The 22,323-nt window shown below is 45.1% G+C and overlaps 1 protein-coding gene across 4 annotated transcripts in view; it reads right to left on the bottom strand.

Annotated features, from left to right (window-relative positions):
- Positions 1 to 22,323, bottom strand: part of CAMK1D (calcium/calmodulin dependent protein kinase ID) — a 489,620-nt gene that overhangs the window by 241,992 nt on the left and 225,305 nt on the right. The window contains exon 1 of one of the 4 annotated variants that reach the window (XM_077945767.1): positions 1,867 to 1,968. The exons of the other annotated variants lie outside the window; for them this stretch is intronic. The gene's annotated coding sequence lies outside the window, so the exon portion shown is untranslated. Of the gene's footprint in view, positions 1 to 1,866; positions 1,969 to 22,323 lie in introns of those variants that run through there. 4 annotated transcript variants of the gene reach the window in all.

Below are 22,323 nucleotides of genomic sequence, written 5' to 3'. Positions count from 1 at the left end.
GTAACATGTATTTTTATATGTGTATGTGTATACATGTATACATAGGGGCACGTTTTATATATATACACACACATATGTGTGTGTATATGTGTCCCTTTATATATACGCATGTAAATATGCATATAATGTGTATATTTTTTATATATGTGTATGTGTATACATGTATATATAGGGGCATGTTATATATATACATATACACATATATACATATATGTGTATATATACAAGCACATATATATGTATGTGCTTATACGTGTGTGTGTGCACGTGTGTGTGTGTGTACATGCGCTTTAAATTGACACAACTCTCTCGAGTTTGATGCAGGACGGGGGAGAGCGCTGAGCATGTGCAGGTGCTGGGGCAGGAGATCTGCCTGCCAGGAACACAAAGTTCCTGGAGACCAAGGCTCCAGGTCAGTTCGCAAAAACGAAAAAGAAAGAAATCACCCAAGTACCAACTCAATATTTGCTTCCTATTTGTCACAAATCCCCAAACAATTAGCAAGCACTTACTGAGAGCAGGGTTTCTCTTTGTTTTCCAGCAAACTCTCATGGGTGTGCCTCTTATTTAAATTCTGTGACTAAAAGCCCTTAGGGATGAAGCTAGTTTGCAAATTTGCTAAGCATGCAGTCAGCGAATATGCAGGGTGTCCGATCATTATTCTTAACAAGCTCGTCATCTTCCTGTGGCCAAGCCAGCTATGAAATTCTCCCCACCCAACCACTATCGCAAACATCTGGCAGAGCTCCGTGCCTTGCAAACTGTCACCCATTTATGGGACAAAGGGACAAAGAGCAGCTGGGGTCCCCAAATGCCCTGCCAATTTCCATAATTACTGAGCCATCCAAATTTTTCCACTCCCTTAGAAATATTCACTTACTTTATATTATCTACGATCTACCAACTCATTTCAACACAACTTAGCTAGGCACTACTTCACTTAATATTCATGTGCTCCCGCAAAGCTGCATGTAAATATATCCTTAAATTTTTAAATCCAAATCACCAAGAGAAAGGCACTATTTAAAAGAGCTTGAAGGCAGAATCTTTAATAATCAGTAAGTGCTTTCTATAGCACAGCCATTCCCTAATTTATCTCTCTGGGTTTACTGGTGACAGGTCATACATCTAAAAAAACAAATCAAAAGAGATGCTAAGGCAAACTCAATTATTCTCTCTTGAGCATCAAATAAGAGAAGGGGGAAAATATTTTTCTAAAATGATATGTAAATAGGAGTTGTTTTATTACAAGAAGAAAAGGAATTCCACTGCAGCCTAAACGAGCCACTCCATCTGCACATCCTAAGGAGTCCTCTCTGCCCTCTTCTTCCAGCTGTGTTTGTTAGTCTGGTCCAATAAATCTCAACTCTGGTTGCATAGGAAGCCACCTGGGGAGACTTTTTTTTTTTAAATGATGTACGGACCCCAGTCCCAGAGAGTCTGATTTAATCCATCTGGAATAGGCCCAGGTGGTTTTAATATGCAGCCAGTCTCCAGAAGCCCCGGCTGTCATCAAAGTTGCTAAGTCACTGTGGATCCATCACCTAACCCAGAACAAATGGAGACAAGTAAGAAGTCAATGCGTCTTGAGCTCCAAGTCTCCCCGAATTTTGTATGCAGGATATGATGAGAGGGGCTCCACACTGTTGTTTGTGCCTGCTTATTTTGGGAGTCAGAGCGTATTTTAGGAAAGCGATCGTGGGCTGGCTACTCCTCAGTCACTGCTTATTAATTTTCAGCTATTTACTATCACAACCTCTCTTAACATTGCAGAGAAGTTTGTTTTCCCTTAAAAGGAAAGGAACCCGTGGAACCCATAAAACCAGAGCCTGGGACTCAGAGATCATTTCCAATCATCCAACTTACCAAGGAGGAGCCTCAAGCCCAGAGTGAATCAAGTCAAAACCGCTAATGGGAAGACGCCCCAAGTGCGAGGTAACCAAGAAAACAAAACCATGGTCCCCATTCTCCTTTCAGAGCAGCCTTCCCTTGAGTCATGGTCCTTATCAGCAGGAGAAGCAACCTAGAAAAGCACTTCTCCAAAGCCACTCCCAGGCCAGACAAGTTCTCACCTGCCAGTGATGAAATAAAAAAAAATAAGTATGGGACATGAGGGATCTGGAGGTTTGTTTTCATTTATTTATTAAAAGACTGCTCTTTTTTATGAGATTACATCTATCCAGTCTTTTTTATGATGTTAATTTTTTTTTCTTTCATGAAATGATTTTAACAACAGACAAAAGAGTTGAGCAACAGCCTGGGTCTGGAGAGGGGGCAGCAGAAGGGTGATGATTGTCTGCAGCACAGAACATAGCAACTTACTCTCAGGGCTGCAGGTGGGCTGTGGTTCAGGCTAAGCCTGGATCTTCTCTCGGTACTAGTTTTGGAGAATGGGTATTGTTTTTAACAAGGGAGTAGATTTCCTAATCAGATGAAGCAAACCTTTCGTGTATGCATCCATCTCCCTTCTTCAATTTTTTTTTTTTTGAGATGAAGTCTTGCTCTGTCGCCCAGGCTGGAGTGCAAGTGGTGTGATCTTGGCTCACTGCAACCTCTGCCTCCCAGGTTCAAGTGATTCTCCTGCCTCAGCCACCCAAGTATCTGGGATGACAGCTGAGGAGGCCAGATGTCTTCAGCTTCAGTGGATTGGAATCGACTCTCTTGAGTGATGACAGAAATGCTATAGCTTTGTGTTAGACTGCTATTACTAAGAAACAGAATAGAAACAATTTTAAAAATAAAATATTTGGAAATATTCAAAATATTTTCCAAAAATATCTGGAAGACTTTCTCCAGGTTTGGTGGGAGAAAGCCATCGTGCTATTAATTCACGGTGGGGCTTCCATAAATGTTTGGATGCATAAATACCCGCGCTCAGAAGGGCTCCATCCAAGCAACCCTTTGTCATAGCAGTGACCTTGGCCAATTTCGCTCTTGTTCCAAAAGGCTGAAAGAAGCTGATGATGTTGGTGGCTTACCTGCCACTGCTGACCTTCAATTAAAACTTGTGACAGATGCCACAGAGCACGTCAGCCAATGAGAAGAGGAACGGCCCTGAGCAGCACAGATGCTGTGTCCAGAAGCCTCCACGGAGCGTCCGAAGGATGGAGACAGCAGGTCACTGAAGACTGGCTTTAGTGATTGATATGGTTTGCCTGTGTCCCCACCCAATCTCATCTTGAATTGTAGCTCCCATAATTCCCGTGTGTTGTGGGAGGGACCCGGCGGGAGATAACGGAATCATGGGAGCGGTTTCCTCCATACTGTTCTCATGGTACTGAGTAAGATCTAACGGTTTTATAGGGGAAATCCCCTTTTGCTTGGTTCTCATTCTCTCTCGTCTACCGCCATGTAAGATGTGCCATTCGCCTTCTGCCATGATTGTGAGGCCTCTCCAGCCATATGGAACTGTAAGTCCATTAAACCTCTTTTTCTTTATAAATTATCCAGTCTCAGGTGTATTTTTATCAGCAGTATGAAAATGGACAAATACAAAGGTCTCGGCTGAGCCCTCAGAGAAACTGTACTTGGTCATTGCATTTGAGAAACAGCTGCAGAGTCAGAATGGAGACCCCAGGCGGAGGCAGCTTAAATCCGTATTTTTCAATGTGTGGCCTCCAGACCAGTAGGCCTGGTATCACTGAGTGCCAGAAATGCAGAGTCTCAGGCCCCAGCATCTGGGGACGGGGCCCAGTAATCTGCATTTTCACAAGCCCTCTGGGTGGTTCTGATGACCTTAAATTTCAGGAACCACCAGCTTAAATCTCCAGTTAGTTCCAAGAAGCCTGGCTGAGTTGTGAAGAATTTCTCAGTGGGGGCTTATCCCCAGTGGACCTCTTTGTAGGGGAGGGAACACATTGGATCTGAACATCAGCTCCCAGCCTAATGACTGACGTGAACAGGACAAAACCTAGCTGCCCAGCAGTTCAAATGTTCCTGGTAGTCTTTTAAATCTATATGTGATACCCTTGCTGGCTAGCTTTTTTAAATGCAGGAATTGTAAAGCATGTTTGTATTAGGAAGCAAAGTGATATTCCAAAACAAGGCTTCAATTCAAGAAACCTCGATTTAAATTTCAGTTTTGGCAAGCTACTGGGCCTTTCTTTTTCTTTCTTTCTTTTTTTTATTTTTTTCTTTGAGACAAGGTCTTGCTCTGTCACCCAGGCTGGAGTGCAGTAGCATGATCACTGCTCACTGCAGCTTTGACCTCCCGGGCTCAAGCTATCCTCCCACCTCAGCCTCCCTAATAGTTGGGACCACAAATGCGTGCCACCACGCCTGGCTAATTTTTGTATTTTTTGTAGAGCTGTGGTTTTGCCATGTTGCCCAGGCTGGTCTCAAACTTCAGGACCCAAGCCATCTGCCTGCCTTGGCTTCCCAAAGTGCTGGGATTACAGGCAAGAGCCACCACACCCGGCCTACTGGGCCTTTCTGAGTCTCAGATCCCTCTTCAGTAAATTGGAGACTCGATACCCACCTCTTTGTGTTATTATAAAGTCTGGGAATAAATATGCACAGTAACAGAAATATGTGTAGACAACAAGCAGAACATGCTATGACCATTATCACCATCATCACCAGCAAGGTCATTCTCTCTCCTCCTCTGAGTCATCACACATTTATGGCCTACTTCTCAGACAATGGCCTCAATGGCTTTAGTGAGGAAATCCAATTTTCTCTTCCTAGAGAATCACATTTTACTTATCCTTAATTATCACTTAAAATGTATTGCTACTTTTCCAAATAAAATTAATATACCCTTGTTAGCTTGTCAGTTACATACTTACGGTTCAGGCATCACTTCAAGAATCTGCACTCACAAGACACTAACCAGAACCTGGGATAATCAAGTTCAACTTCCTGCTCTCTAAGCATGCAAAGACGAAAAGAAATATAGGTGCTCCCAGGGTAAAGAAACTGTTTATACTGAAGACACATAAAAACCATCCTAGAGAGCTGACAGACAACTTGGCTATCATCATGTCCTGATTATCCTAAATCTGGCTAGTACAATTACACTCACACAGGCCTCAGAAAGATTAAAACACAGCCGGGCACAGTGGCTCACACCTGTAATCCTAGCACTTTGGGAGGCCGAGGCAGGGGGATCACGAGGTCAGGAGATTGAGACCATCCTGGCCAACAGGCTGAAACTCCGTCTCTACTAAAAATACAAAATTAGCCAGACATGGTGGTGCACACCTGTAATCCCAACTACTCGGGAGGCTGAGGCAGGAGAATTGCTTGAACCCAGGAGGCGGAGGTTGCAGTGAGCCGAGATCGTGCCACTGCACTCCAGCTTGACAACAGAGTGAGAATCCATCTCAAAAAAACAAAAAAAAAACAAAACAACAATAACAACAACAACAAAAAAATACACACAAAACCAAAGAAACCTCAAAGGGGAAATGCTACCTGAATGAGCAAGGCCAAAGCACAGAGTGTGGCAGAAACACACAGGGACACTCAACCCTATTCACTCATTGACAACGTCTGATCAAATTTAAGGGATTTTCCTATCGGAAAAAAGCATCATCTTTGCTGTTTATCCTAAAACATAGCTGACTAGAAATGGGATATGCTATTTTAACAATGACGAGTATCAAACCATATGTTTGCCAGGACAATTTCTTTTACATCACACACTAAGGAAAAACCAAAATCATATCATTGGAACCATCCCAGCAGAAGAGCTTGAGAAATCAGCCCATCCATTGCCTTCTCTAGAGAGAGATACAACTGTCCCCGTACAGACGTATTTTCCAAGTTCTCCAGACAAGACACTATAGTTCCTCATTCCAATACTAGATAATTCTCCCCGATAACAAATTGTTGGGTTTTTTCATTTTTGTTTTGTTTTTGAGACAAGTTCTCGCTCTTTCACAGATGGGAGTCTTGCCATGTTGCCTAGGCTGGTCTTGAACTCCTGGGCTCCAGTGATCCTCCAGCCTTGGCCTCTCAAAGTGCTGGGATTACAGGCGTGAGCCACTGTGCCCAGCAAAAAAAAATTACAGGCGTGAGCCACTGTGCCCAGCAAAAAAAAGTTGTTTTTATCCAACTTAAATTTCATCTAGGACTTCTGTGTCCTGGAGTACCATGCGCTGATCCCAGCTCAGCCAATGACTTTGTGGTCAACAGTGGGTGTTTAATTTCCCTGGGGCTCACTGTCTTCACTATAAAGTAAAAGAGATGGATTATGGTTCGAATTCTTCAAGAACTTAAAATTAAAAAGCATACTTCTGATAAATGAATTCAGCAAAGTTCCGGGATATGAAATTAATGTACACAAATCAGTAGCTCTGCTATACACCAACAGTGACCAAGCTGAGAATCAAATCAAGAATTCAACCCCTTTTACAATAGCTGCAAAAAAATAAAGTATTTGGGAATATACCTAACCAAGGAGGTAAAAGACTTCCACAAGAAAAACTACGAAACACTGCTGAAAGAAATCGTAGATGACACAAACAAATGGAAACATCCCCATGCTCATGGATAGGTAGAATCAATATTATGAAAATTATCATACTGCCAAAAGCATGCAATTCCCATCAAAATACCACCATCATTATTCACAGAACTAGAAAAACAATCCTAAAATTCATATGGCACCAAAAAACAGTCCACATAGCCAAAGCAAGACTAAGGAAAAGGAATAAATCTGGAAGTATCATTTTACCCGACTTCAAACTATACTATAAGGCCAGAGTCACCAAAACAGCATGGTACTGGTATAAAAATAGGCACACAGACCAATGAAACAGAATAGAGAACCCAGAAATAAAGCCAAATACTTATAGCCACTGATCTTCAACAAAGCAAACAAAAACATAAAGTAGGGAAAGGACAGCCTACTCAACAAATGAACAAATGCTCTAGGATAACTGGTTAGCCACATGGAGAAGAGTGAAACTAGATCCTCATCATTCGCCTTATACAAAAAGCAACTCAAGATGGATCAAGAACTTACATCTAAGACCTGAAACCATAAAAATTCTAGAAAATAACATCAAAAAAACCATTCTAGACATTGGCTTACGCAAAGACTTCATGACCAAGAACCCAAAAGCAAATGCAACAAAAACAAAGATAAATAGATGGGACTTAATTAAACTAAAAAGCTTCTGCTCAGTAAAAGAAATAATCAGCAGAGTAAACAGACAACCCTCAGAGGGGGAGAAAATCTTCACCATCCATACACCTGACAAAGGACTAACATCCAGAATCTACAAGGATCTCAAACAAATCAGCAAGAAAAACAAACAAACAAAAAATCCCATCAAAAAGTGGGCTAAGGACGTGAATAGACAATTTTCAAAAGAAGGTATACAAATGGCCAACAAACATAGGAAAAAAATGCTCAACATCATTAATGATCAGGGAAATGTAAATCAAAACCACAATGTGATACCACTTCACTGCTGCAAGAATGGCCATAATCAAAAAATCAAAAAACAATAGATGTTGGTGGGGATGTGGTGAAAAGGGAGCACTTCTACACTGCTGGTGGAAATGTAAACCTAGTACAACCACTATGGAAAACAGTGTGGAGATTCCTTGAAGAACTAAAAGTAGTTTTACTGTTTGAGCCAGCAATCCCACTACTGGATATCTACCCAGAGGAAAAGAAGTTATCATACAAAAAAAAAAAAAAGACACTTGCACATGCATATTTACAGCAGCACAATTCACAATTGGAAAAATATGGAACCAGCCCAAATGCCCATCAATCAACAAGTGGATAAAGAAATTGTGGTATATATATACCATGGCATACTACTCAGCCATAAAAAGGAATGAAATAATGGCATTTGCAGCAACCTGGATGGAACTGGAGACCATCATACTAAGTGAAGTAACTCAGGAATGGAAAACCAAACATCATATGTTCTCACTCATAAGTGGGAGCTAAGCTATGAGGATGCAAAGGCATAAGAATGACACAATGGACTTTGGGGACTTGGGGGAAAGGGTGGGGATGGGTAAGGGATAAAAGACTGCACAGTGGGTACAGTGTACACTGCTCAGATGATGAGCGCACCAAAAAAGATCTCAGAAATCACCACTAGAGAACTTATTCATGTAGCAAAATACCACCTGTTCCCCCAAACCTATGAAAAGAAAAAATAAAGAAAAAAAAGCACAATGCCCCCACAGAATGCTGGCCATGCAATACAATAATAAATATATATAGTTAGCTAATGTCAGTTGTTCAATTTCTCCAGGTAAAATTATACTTTTCAAAACAACACACAAATTTCCCAGAACCTAATTTCCCACCACTGGCCATTACTGGGGTTCCCCATAGGACTCTCTCCACACACTCCCACATTCTTCTTAGGCTGGTGTTCATATGAACACGATGTGGCTCTCTGTGACTTTTGCTTTTCTCTTTTTAGTGGGGCTTAAATGGTACAATCTTTTATGATTTACATTGCATTTTTCAAGTACAAAGTGAAGCTTGTTCTAGTTAATAAGTCCTGTTTGAACAGTAAGACTTCTGCATACAAAGTACACGTTCTACTCTCATCTGAAACCAAGTTCTCAGAGGAGTTAATCTGTAGCTAATTCAACAATTGCAGAGTCACTAGCTTTGTACACCAAATACTGTCACCTGGGAGACCAGGGGCCAGAAACAGCAGGCTCCAGTCTCCCCTTAAAGCTATATTTTAAAAAAAAGGAAGGAAGGAAGGAAAGGAGGGAGGGAGGGAGGGAAAGGAAGGAAGGAAAAGAGGGAGGGAGGGAGGGGAATGAGGGAGGGAGGGAAGGAGGGAGGGAGGGAGGGAAGGAGGGAGGGAGGGGAAGGGAGGGAGGGAGGGGGGGAAGGGAGGGAGGGAGGGAGGGAGGGGAAGGAAGGAAGGAAGGAAGGGAGGGAGGGGGGAGGGAGGGGGGAGGGAGGGAGGAGAATGAGGGAGGGAGGTAAGGCAGGGAAAGAGGGAGGGAAGGAGGGAGGGAGGGAAGGAGGGAGGGAGGGAGGGAAGGAGGGATGGAGGGAGGGAAGGAGGGAGGGAGGGAGGGAAGGAGGGATGGAGGGAGGGAAGGAGGGAGGGAGGGAGGGAAGGAGGGAGGGAGGGAGGGAAGGAGGGAGGGAGGGAGGGAAGGAGGGAGGGAGAGAGGGAAGGAGGGATGGAGGGAGGGAAGGAGGGAGGGAGGGAGGGAGGGAGGGAGGGGCATATTTTAGTCCAAATACATTGGCACAGCCTAGATGCCCAATTCCTAAACATCTGTTAGTCAAACAGATGTTTGTTACAGACGATGTTGACGAGCAAATTGTAGCCTTAAGAATTATCTCGAGACAGGAAAGATCTGGCTCACACAGCCAGGTCTGAATGACTAAACCTTTAGGAAATCCCTCACCAGGGAATACTGGCTGTACCCAAAGACCCTGAGAGGTTCCACAAAACAATACTTTCCTCCCCAGAGGAGATGGCATCACTGGGTTTTCTGCGGAAGGAAAAACGCCCAAGGGGAGGCCAGGGGAAAAAGCTTAGAGCAGACACTTTTCTAAAGGATTCCACCCCGGCTCAGAGCAGACACTTTTCTAAAGAATTCCACCTGAGCCAGGGCAACAAGGAGGTTTACAGGCCCTTTTCAAACTCAGAGCCACTCCGTGAATCTCCAACCTATCTTGGTGGGAACTCACGGAGACGGATCCAGAGAAGAGACCCAACCTCTCGCTTTAAGGAGTGTGAACCATGACAAGGGTGGTGCAGCCCTCGGTCCCCCATGACAGTGAAGGCATCTAAGAGCACGAAGAGACAACTGTGACTGGTCTGGTCCGGAAGGCTTCATGTTTGGGTAACACTGGAGTGAGCCTGAGAGATGGGTCAAGATTTTTGACACATAGGGAAAGAAAAGGGTGCAGGGAAAAAGAGCAGTAGATGGAGAGAGGAGAAAGTTCTTTTTGTTTGCTCCAGTGGGAAGAGACAGACAATGTCATGAAAGATCCATCAGGAAACGCAGACTGACCCCCAAATACAGAAGGCCTGGAGCTCCGGACTCAGTGGTCTGACCACATTCCATAGGCAATGGAGAGCCACTCTTTAATGGAGAGAACAAGATGATCAAAGAAAGTTACATGATTAAATTGGCTTGAGTAATACATGATGGATGAGAAGTGGAGAGAAAAGGCTGCTGTAATTGTCCAGAGATAAGGCCAGGGGGCCCAACACAGGATTCAGAAGAAGGAAAGGAAAGGAAGGGAAAGATGTGAGGTGTGCTGTGCCGGACTCTGTAACTGCAGACCCGGGAAGTGGAACCAGAAGCGGAATGCTCCCCTCATCCTGCATCAGCCACAACGCTGTTCCCTGCTCATACCATGCCGTTCCACCCCCACAGCCTCACTCAGGCTCCTTCCCAGGACTCCTCACTCTCCCACACCCACCCAGCCAATTGTTTCTTGTCTTTGAGGCTCAGTTTAAAAGAGGTTCTCAGTGAAAGCCCCTTCCGTGGGGCAGGCACACTTCCCTATGCCCCTGAAGCATATGGCACTTCTCAAAGGGCTGCTGTCTTCTGCTCGTGCCTCTGGGCACCCACTAGACCGCACATTCCCCAGCACAGGGCTCATGTGCTATTCATCTCTACCCACTGTATTCACATAGCACCTGAAAACAGTCAACAAAGAGTAGAGCTTCAGCTTGCAGTCTCTAAAGTCAAACTGAACTGGTGCAAATCATCACAGAGGTAAGGTAACTTCCACTAGGTCACTCACTCCCTGGGTGGCCCTGTGGAAATTACCTCACCTCTGCGATGGTCAGGTTTCTCATCTGTTAAAAGTGGGTCATCAGTCTCGGTGCAGTGGCTCATACTCGTAATCCCAGCACTTTGGGAAACTGAGACAGGAGTATCGCTGGAGCCCAGAAGTTCAAGACCAGACTGGGCGACATAGGGAGACTACGACTCATCTCTACAAAACATTTTTTTTTTTTTGAGATGGAGTTTCGCTCTTGTTGCCCAGGCTGGAGTGCAATGGCGCGATCTCGGCTCACAGGAACCTCTACCTCCCAGGTTCAAGCGATTCTCCTGCCTCAGCCTCCCGAGTAGCTGGGATTACAGGCATGAGCCATCACGCCCGGCTAATTTTGTATTTTTAGTGGAAATGGGGTTTCTCCAGTTGGTCAGGCTGGTCTCGAACTCCTGACCTCAGGTGATCCGCCCACCTAAGCCTCCCAAAGTGCTGGGATTATAGGCATGAGCCACTGTGCCCGGCCCTACAAAGCATTTTTTAAAATATTCGCCAGGCAAGTTGGAGCATGCCTGTAGTCCCAGCTACTTGGAAGGCTGAGGTGGGAGGATCGCTTGGGCCCGGGAGGTCGAGGTTGCAGTGAGACATGATGGTGCCACTACACTCCAGCCTGGGCAATAGTGCAAGACCCTGTCTAAAAATAAATAAATAAAAAGTAGACTATCACAATACCTTCCTTGCAGAATTGCTGTGAGGATATAAGATAATGCAAATATAAAAGCTGGCAGCTGTGCTTGCCTAATAAATGTTAGCCGACATTACTGTTAGCATTGAATATCAATTTGTTGACTGGATGGATGATTGGATGAATAGGTGAAGATTCCATCTTTGATTTTTTATGTAGATAACTGGCATCCTGGTAACGACATTTGCAAAGGTAACAAGGAGGACACCACGTGGGTGGGGAAGGAGGAAAATGGGCATAATCTTTGAGGGGCTGAGTTAATGATGTCAGCCAAGCATCATTCGCTGTTTCAGGGCATTGGCCGGGATAGGGGTTAGGTCTCCAGAAGTCTCATGAATAGAACCCCTAAGATAATCTATAGCAGGAAGAGAGAATGGACCAGTCGAGAACTGGTGGCTTAGAAGCAAAATAGGGACCACAAAAGAGGGAGACTTTTCGGAGAAAAAAAAAAAATCTCCTATTTGATCATTCTGAAATAGCCATGACATAGTAATAATGGCAGAAACAGAACTTTGTTGGATCTCTTTACACTTATTATATGGTTTAAAATGTTTAATTTAGTTCTTTAAATAAAGAAGAAAGGCAATGTTTCAGTGCTTTGTGCCTCTTAACGATCTGAATCCAGAACTGGGTAGATCCAGGCTGGAGGCCTAGAGGGAGAGGTCAGATTCAGAACTGGAGGTGGCAGGTGTTGATCCACCAAAGGGCTGGAGGCGTGGTTCCTAGTGAGAGACCTGCAAGCCTAGAGCTGGAACTGGGCTGGGAACCCAGCAAGGGCACATACAGAACCAACCAGGAATTTTGGCAGTGTGTCCAGGGACCTCCCCTGGGCTTGTCCTGGCTTGTGTTATGGGCCGGGGGACCACAGTATACATGGGTGAGTGACAGGAGGGCTTCAGCATGCAGAGTCAAGGTGGCCGTCACCTCCTGCCAGTGCCTCAGCCTGGCACATATTAACAAAGGCATCCTCAGTTCGTGCAAGAAACCAAGATGCATGTAAAAGAGTTCTGGAGCTGGTTCCAGGGCCTCTCTCGGCCCCTTTCCCCAGGCTGGGTTTTGGGGCTCTGTGTCACTCACAGAGATGTGGTTCCTTTTCTGCCAGACACCCCAGCTCTTCATTCTGAGACAGACGGCATGTAGGCGTGCTCACTGGCTGACATGCACAGGACCAAGCCAGACGCTAGCATGGATTTGTCTACAAAGCTCTAGAAATACAGAGCCGAGTCTCTAGAACAGGGGTACCAGGCTGTGGAACCGGGCCGCACACCAGGAAGGTGAGTGGCAGGCAAGTGAGCATTCCTGCCTCAGCTCCACCTCTTGTCAGATCATTGGTGGCAACAGATTCTCATAGGAGCGTGAACCCTATTGTGAACTGTGTATGCGAGGAACCTAGGTTGTGTGCTCCTTACGAAAATCTAATGCCTGATGATCTGTCACCATCTCCCATCACCCCCAAGTAGGACCATCTAGTTACAGGAAAACAAGCTCAGGGCTCCCACTGATGCTACATTATGGTGAGTCATAGAATTATTTCATTATATATTATAATGTAATAATAATAAAAATAAAGTACACAACAAATGTAATGCACATGAATCATCCTGATATCATCATCCTCCCCCTCTCCCAGTCAGTGGAAAAACTGTCATTGATGTAGCCAATCCCTGGTGCCAAGAGGGTTGGGGACCACTGCTCTAGAATAAGAGTCTCCAAACTGTGTTAATTATGTGCCCCCTTCAGTACAAAACACTCAGGTACAAAACCCCCAATATGGATACACTGACTTATAAATTATCACGGAGATACCACTGCACTCATATCTTATGGAAATGTAAAACTTACACAGCCTTAAAACTTTAAATAATTCGATCAAAGAAACAACATAAATAAACTGTATTTTACTTAGGAACAATGCAATTCACATTTTTGCTTTCACTAGAAAAATGTTATGAATAAGAGAGTACTTTAAGTGAGATCAATGAAACTGAATATTTCACTTGTATTTGTATTGTTACTAAATTGTTTTATCCTTGTAACACGACTGACAAAGAACTCCCAGGAGTAGAAATCTGAGCTCTTTCATTATCCTGTTGTGTGCTTGCGCTTGCATTTTCAATATTACCTTCAAGCCATGGTTTCCTTCCAGGAATCTTCTGAAATTCCTGCTCTATTTTGTGAAGGTTGGTTTAGGTAACACCAGGGCATATAACTCACAAATCCACTTAACCAGCCACATGCAAACCACCACTGTCTTCTCAAGCTCAAGGCAGAGGAGCAAGAATTCTGGGGGAGTTCACAGGTCCCTGGGAATGACTCACAGGCTTGTGACTGTCTGCCTGACAAACTGTCAATCCAAAACAATACTCATGATTCTTAACTTCATCCTCATTCTAAAAGATCAAATTATAAGTAGGAGTGTTAACATTTTTTTTCTGCATCCCAATGGACCGTCTTGTCTATCCACTTTGGAGATCACTGCTTTAGAGAGACATGAAGGCTGGAGATTTTGCCCTGGACATCCTCCAAATTAAAGTGAGAGACAGATCAAGATGGATTCCACAGATGGACATTTGGAAAGCAAAGGAGACAGGGTATCAAATTGCTTTAAATGTCCCCAGCTAAGAAACAGGAGTGATGGCCGGGTGCGGTGGTTCACACCTGTAATCCCAGCACTTTGGGAGGCCGAGACGCGTGGATCACAAGGTCAGGAGCTCAAGACCAACCTGGCCAAGATGGTGAAACCCCGTCTCTACCAAAAATACAAAACTTAGCCAGGCATGGTGGCAGGCACCTGTAATCTCAGCTACTCGGGAGACTGAGGCAGGAGAATCGCTTGAACCCGGGCAGCAGTGGTTGCAGTGAGCCAAGATTGTGCCACTACACTCCAGCCTGGGCAACAGAGTGAGACTCCATCTCAAAAAAAGAAAAGAGAAAGAGAAAAGAGAAGGAAAGAAGAAAGAAATAGGAGTGATATGGTTTGGCTCTGTGTCCCCACCAAATCTCATGTTGGAGTGTGGTCCCCAGTGTTGGAGAAGGGGCCTGGCGGGAGGTGACTGGACCATGGGGGGCGGTTTCTCATGAATGGTTTCGCACCCCGCCACTGGTGCTGGTCTCCTGATAGTGAGTTCTCGTGAGATCCGGTTGTTAGAAGTGTGCAGCACCTCCTCCCTCACTCGCCCTCTTGCTACTGAGGGGCAGGGGAGACACTTTACTCCTCCTTCCACCATGACCGGAAGCATCCTGAGGCGGCCCCAGAAGCAGAAGCCTCGATGCTTCCAGTACAGCCTGCAGAGCCATGAGCCAATTAAACCTCTTTTCTTATAAGCTACCCAGTCTCAGGTAGTTCTTTATAGCAGTGTGAGAACAGACTAATACAAGGAGGAAGAAGTCAGCAAAGGAGGTAAGAAAGAATCCCAGGCCAGGTGCAGTGGCTCACACCTGCAATCCCAGCACTTTAGGAAGCCAAGGCAGGTGGATCACTTGAGGCCAGGAGTTCGAGACCAGCCTGGGCAACACAGCGAAACCCCATCTCTACTAAAAAATACAAAAATTAGCCAGGCATGGTGGTCTGCGCCTGTAATCTCAGCTACTTGGGAGGCTGAGGCATGAGCATCGCTTGAACCTAGGAAGCGGAGGTTGCAGTAAACTGAGATTACACCACTGCACTCCAGCCCAGGCGACAGAACAAGACTCTGTTTCACCAAAAAAAAAAAATATATATATATATATATTAAATGAGACTTTAAACACTTGCCTCCCTCCTGTTGACCTCCTATAACTTGCAGGGCTCTGCTGATTCTTCCTTCTCAATGTATCCAGCAGGGTCAACCTGCTTGGGTTGGGCATGGTGGTTCACACCTGCAATCCAGCATTTTGGGAAGAAAAGCGGGAGGATGGCTTGAGCCCAAGAGTTCAAGACCAGCCTGGGCAACATACTGAGACTCCATCTCTACAAAAAAATTTTAAAATTAGCCATGCATGGTGGCATGCCTGTAGTCCCAGCCATTCCAGAGGCTGAGACAGGAGGATCACTTAAGCCCAGGAGTTGGAGGCTACAGTGAACTGTGATCTCGCCCCTGCACTCCAGCCTGGGCGAGAGAGCAAGATGCTATCTCTAAAAATTAAGCCTTTAAAAAAAAGATCAATTGGCTTGCCTGGGGCCCCTCCCCTCCAGCCAGGACACTCACAATCAGATGCCAGGTGGCCAACTGGTCTCTATTCTGCAACTGCCTAGTCCATCCCCAACCCACACACCACTACAGGAATCATCCCTCATCTTCCCAGCATTCCTCCGCAATCCTTTGCTATGCAAAAATCTTTTCAATGGTTACCCCTTGGCCTAGCAAATGAAGTACAAACCCCTAGATTGTGATGATTTCAGGATGAAGTACAAAGGGAAGCAAGGCACGTCTTACATGGTGGCAGGAGAGACAGAGAGAGAGAGCTAAGGAGGAAGTGCCACCTTTAAACCATCAGATCTCTTGAGAACCCCATCACTATCATTACAGGTGTGAACCACCACGCCCAGCCCAAGAATAGGCACCTCCATGCTTTGCCCTCGGTTCCCTGAACCCCATCCTTCCTGTCGCACCTTCTCAAACACTTTTCATCTTTATCTCTGTACCTGTTCTAGCTGTTCCACCCACTAAACTGTTGCCCTTTTTTCCTGCCTCCACCCAGGAAAAGCCCACTCGGTCTTCGAGTTCCTCCAATGCCACCTTCTTCTGATTTGCCAGATGGCTATGATGGGTACCTCTTCTGAACCCCCTGCAAGCACCTACTCCCCTCCTACAGAGTCCTAAGGCTGCTTTCTCGCACAGTTACAAGGTATACTTGGAACCCCCACCCCCCCAATATCAATTCTCAGCTCCTTGAGGCGTGGATGGGGTTTGACTCATTTTTAAAAGCGTGTCTAAGTCATTAATAATGCTCAAGAAGTGAAATCTGTTCATTCAGCTCAAAACAGTGCCAGCTTCTTTCCAGAAGGTAGTTTACTCATGGCAACTTTGGAGCCATTAATAGCGTCTTCTTATGTTTAAAACTCTGGAGAAGCTGTGAAGACAAATCCCAGCCAGAACGTTTTCAACAATAGGAGTAGGTCTCTGGTTACCATTCACACATCTTGCCCTGCTATGATTTGTATTTTAAAAGAGTTGTATTAGTCCCTTCTCACACTGCTATAAAGATACTACTTCAGGCCAGGCATGGTAGCTCATACCTGTAATCCCAGCACTTTGCAAGGCCAAGGCAGGTGGATCACCTGAGGTCAGGAGTTCGAGACCAGCCTGGCCAACATGGCAAAACCCTGTCTCTACTAAAAATACAAAAATTAGCCAGGCATGGTGGTGCATGCCTGCAGTCCCAGCTCCTTGGGAGGCTGAGGCAGGAGAATCACTTGAACCCAGAAGGCAGAGGCTGCAATGAGCTGAGATTGCACCACTGCACTCCAGCCTGGGTGACAGAGCACGACTGCATTCCAGGAAGAAAAATAAAAAATAAAAAACTACCTGAGACTGGGTTATTTATAAACAAAAGAGGTTTAATTAACTCAGTTCCTTATGGCTGAAAAGGCCTCAGAAACCTTACAATGATGGTGGAAGGTGAAAGGGAAGAAGGCATCTTACATGGTGGCAGGAGAGAGTGAGAGTTAAGGAGGAAGTGCCACCTTTAAACCATCAGATCTTGTGAGAACTCCCTCCCTATTGTGAGAACAGCACAGGGGAGCCACCCCCATGATCCAATCACCTCCCGCCAGGTCCCTCCCTTGACACGTGGGGATTATAATTCGAGATGAGATTTGGGTGGGGACACAGAGTCAGACCATTATCAAGAATCTTACACTTCCCATATGAGAAGAAGTGACAACAAAATTGAAAATTTGGCACCAATTCTGCTTGGGATTTCATGTATTCTATCAGATTTTTTTTGTTTGTTTTTGGGTGCTGGTTTCTATCACTGAAATGAATACATATTTACTACTCGCAAAAGCTTTTTGTTAGGATACACGTGCTTATGTTAACTATCTAAAGTATTTGGCAATTCTATAAAATAAAGCATTTTTATTTTTTTAGAGGGAAGGGAATACCTGTTGTTTTCCTTAATCTTTCCTCTTGTGAAAATAGCACAATCTGACTCCTCCCAAGAGATATCAAACACCCACAATGTAGCAAGGACTTTGCCAGACACTAGAAACCCATTTGGAGCTCAGGCAGCATCCGTACCTACAGGGAGCTTTAAGTTTGCTGGGAAAGAAAGACAAGTAAACAGACCGTTACTTGTTATGGAGACAGTGTTACAATGGAGGCAACACTGATGCTACCAGGGAACAGAAGGGGTAGCAAGGGTATCCTGGATTTCTGAAGCAAGGATTCCTAGACCAGTGCCTTTCACAGGTAAATAAGCAAACGCATCACTGGGAGATCCAGCTTCCACACACACTCTGATTCAGTGGGTTTGCAGCGGGGCCTGAGAGCATTTCTAATCCGCTCCCAGGTGATGCTGCTGCTGCTGGTCTAAGGACCACACTCGGAGTAGCAAGGGGCCCAAAAGACTAGACCCCAACACTGAGGCCACATCAGTGGGGAACAGCTGCATTTTGGGGAAGGAGGTGATGGAAAAACAGCCAGATGCGAGACCTACAACAGTGCCCACTCCTGTCCTCAAGGATTTTTTTTTTTTTTTTTTTTTTTAATTGACATGAAGCCTCACTTTGTCACCCAGGCTGGAGTAGAGTGGTGTAATCTCGGCTCACTGCAACCTCCACCTCTGGGTTCAAGCTATTCTCCTGCCTCAGCCTCCTGAGTAGCTGGAACCACAGGCATGCTCCACCACGGCTGGCTAATTTTTTTTTTTTTTTAAGTAGAGACAGGGTTTTGCCATGTTGGCCAGGCTGGTGTTGAACTCCTGGCCTCAAGTGATCTGCCCTCCTCAGCCTCCCAAAGTGTCACTGTCTTCATGGATTTTGTTTTGTTTTGTTTGTTTGTTTTTGTTTTTTTGAGATGCAGTTGTGCTGTTGTCACCCAGGCTGGAGTGCGATGGTGCGATCTCAGCTCACTGCAACTTCCGCCTCCTAGGTTCAAACGATTCTCCTGCCTCAGCCTCCTGAGTAGCTGGGATTACAGGCGCCTGCCACCGTGCCCGGCTAATTTTTGTATTTTTAGTAGAGATGGGGGTTTCACCATGTTGGCCAGGCTGGTCTCGAACTCCTGACCTCAGGTGATCCGCCCATCTTGGCCTCCCAAAGTGCTGGGATTACAGGCGTAAGCCACCGTGCCCAGCCCCTCATGGATCTTAAAGAGGTAAATGAAGAGGAGGAAAAAAAATTAAAGGCATCTACAAAAATATCAATTACCTTGGAGGTGTGATGCAACCTTCTTACACAGATTTAAGCGCTCTTGGATTCAGAGTAATTCGAAGATGACAAATCTAAATTATTTAAAAGTCTGAGTTATAAAATTTTTTTAAAAAGAGTTATTTCAAGTACTTGTAGAATCTTGAACCTATGGGAGGGTCACTGCCACATCCACTTAGGTGACAAGGTCATTACTGCCATGGGACACACTGGTGTCAAGCCCTTAAAAATATTCCTTTTCCTAGGTAAGCTGTGTAATATCTTCGTAAGTATTTTTTATTCTATCGTATGTTCACCACACAATTTTTAAGAGTAGTAGAAAAGATGAATTTCAATCGGACCTGTATGCCGAGTACACAGAGTTCAAAATGACAAGATTTTCTGTCATCCATGTACAGGATGCCATTCCAAAAAAGACTATGAAAAATTCTAAAGCGACATGTTGATATGACTGTTGTTTTCTTTAAAATAACTACAATGTATGCAATTAAGTGAGTGTTGTTTGCTACCAAAAAAGGAAATTAAATGTCCACACTAATTGAACGATTGAGTACAGAGATGACAGGAGTCTGAAACATACACCCTGAAAAGTTTCATTGCCTCGTAGACCATCTGTTCATCGGACTCAGCAACAATCCTGTGGAAATATTCAGGGATATTTCTTGAGTAAGTAGTTTCTTCAGAACAGTTTCCATTTGGAAGTTTATATTACGCTCCTCAACACAGTGATATTTATAAAGAAGAAAAAACCGTCCCACTCTAAATCGCCTTTTAAAGAGGCATATTACCTTTTTGAAAAAGTTATATTAACTGAATAACAATAATAATGGGCTTAATAATAATGGCGATTATTCCCAAAACAAATTGCCTACAGGAGGAAAAGCACCCATATCTGTGTAAGGAAACACTGTATCACTTACTTAGTTGACTGTTTCAGAAAGTCCACACTACTGGACGTATATCTGTAGGAAATTATTTCAATAAGCAGCTCATTCATAGATTCTGCTTGTGGTTCAAAAGCAGCTTGCTGATCTGTTCCCACAATCTTCTCCAAAGTTTTAAGAAAAGAAGCACTCAAAACAAAACAAAAAAAAGATGAATTAAAAAAAAAGAAAGAAAATTGACAAAGAGGCTGATCTGGGCACACTGCCTAGGCGTTAGCCCTGCTCTGCAACCAGGAAGAAAGATGAGGGGAGGGAGGGAATGAAGGAAGAGGAGAGAAAGAGAGAAAATGAAAGAAAAGTAGAGAGAAAGAGGAAGGAGAGAGGGAGAGAGAGAGGGGGGAGGGAGGGAGAGAGGGAAGGAAAGAAGGAAGGAAGGAAGGAAGGAAGGAAGGAAGGAAGGAAGGAAGGAAGGAAGGAAGGAAGGAAGGAAGGGAGGGAGGGAGGGAGGGAGGGAGGGAGGGAGGGAGGGGAGGAAAGGAAGAAAGGAGAGAAGGAAGGAAGAAAGGAAGGAAGGAAGGAAGGAAGGAAGGAAGGAAGGAAGGAAGGGAGGGAGGAAGGGAGGGAGGGAGGGAGGGCGGGCGGGCGAGGAAGGAAGGAAGGAAGGGAAGAAGGGAGAGGAGGGAAGGAAGGAAGAAAGGAAGGAAGGGAGGGAGGGAGGGAGGAAGGGGGCAAAGGGGGAAGGGAGAGGAGGGAACGGAGGGAAGGAAGGCAGGCAGGCAGGCAAGGTGGGAGGGCGGGCAGGCCTAACTGACAGTGGGTTCCAGAACAAATCAAACTTGTAACCACTCTATAGACATATTTAAAGGAAAACTCAGTAAAAGTGGCCCCCACCTACAATGTGCCATGTTCTGAATCCAACAGAACATGGAACCCATCAAAAATGGGACCCACAGACAGATTTGCCTCCTAAGTTTTAACATAATCCCAGGTATACCGACCATTCTGATTCAAGCTCGAAATTCAAGGCACTCTCTGAAATGTACACTCTGCCATGCTTTAGGGCTGCCCACCCTGTTGCTATATCAAGTGGCTTTGTCCTGGACGAGGTCCTACCAGGATTAAACAAACGACGACAACATCAACAAAAAGAAACCACACACTCACAGAGAATCAGGTGTGGATTTGTGAATACACAATTCAAACTATTTTAAAGAAAATAGCTGCATTATCACTTGGCTCTAAAACCCAGTGAGAACTCATTAGAAAGAACAGCAAACACCTGAGTAAAAACTTCTTTCTGCAAGTTTACTTTTCCACCTAGAAAAATGTGTGCACACATGTAGAGAAATGAGTCATGGAGGAAGCAGCCACGGCCTCTTGGACAGGTTGGCTTATCCCCCAAACCATGAACATCTCTAGATGGTTTTCAGCTCATCGGCTGCCCCATCCCTGCCTTCCCTACTCTATGCCACCCCGGGGGATGATGCCCCCCAAACTCACTCTGTTGTCCATGATGGTACATGGGAAAGCTTCCTCCCTTTTTTTCTAGAACATCTTGGAAAAAGAGAGAGCAAAGGATCAAACAGGACAGAGAAGGAACAGCACAGCTCTCAGGCCTGCAGCTGACGGAGAGGATGGAAAAGGTCTTTCTGGATTATGAACTCAAGCCAGAGTAGCATTTTCCATATTTTCTAGATCATTCCACAATCTGTAACTGGCTTCTTCCCCCTGCACTTCTGAGAAGTAGTAGCTTCACTGTATTCCCAAGACACTGGCACACTGCGCCAGAATCGTCAGACACACCTGAAATGAGAGCAAAGCTTCTCCAGCGTCCCACCTGTATTGCAGGCTTGGGGGCAGGCCTCTGAGCGCCGTTCTAGTGAATACCGGGCGCCGGAGACAGCCTGGAGCAGAATACGACTGCAATCCCAGCAGCTCCAAGAAACACTGCACCGCTGCTAGGGAGGGGAAGTCAGAAAGAACGGCACATCTAACTGACATCACCAGGGGAATTTCTGACACTAGAGTCAATATCCCACTGTGGAATCTGGCCAACCTACTGGAGTAGATTCTTCAGTCCTGTACAACATACCAAGGACCTCTACAAGATAAGGGAGAGTTACTTTCCTGCATTCTCCTGGAAGACGCTGTCCACGTATGGTTATGTGGAAAGAGTTCCGAATTTGGAGGCTAGAAACCATCCTTCTGGCTCGGCGTCTGCCTGGCTTAGCTCCATGACCTCGGGCAATCACTTTACCTCTCTGCACCTCTTTCCTCATCTGAAAGTCAAGAGAACTGGACCGAGATGTCTAAGTTCCTTTTCTAGTTCTAATGCTCTGGTGACTCTAACATTAAGAGAAGCAGACGGTAAGAGAACCAAGGAAAGCAAGAGTTTTCACAGGAGTTTTGTCAGCAAGAAAAATGGTGAAACTGATGTATCCTTGGCAACTCTGCAGCAGGGTTGGTCTATGACAGCGGCAGCCTCGCCCCTGGAAGAAGGCTGGCCACCTCCTCGCTGCTGCCTCGGTTTCCTATTTCAAGAAGGACTCCCTTAGGCTTCAACAGGGGGCCTTAGGGAGGCGACACTTGCGTGAGACGGCTTCTGGGAAGGAACCTTCCCCCTATTCCCACTGTCTAGCAAGATATCCCTTACACATAA

The sequence above is a fragment of the Macaca mulatta genome, chromosome 9 (assembly GCF_049350105.2).
Source record: "Macaca mulatta isolate MMU2019108-1 chromosome 9, T2T-MMU8v2.0, whole genome shotgun sequence".
NCBI lineage: Eukaryota > Metazoa > Chordata > Mammalia > Primates > Cercopithecidae > Macaca > Macaca mulatta.
This window is presented reverse-complemented; position numbering and strand designations above follow the sequence as displayed.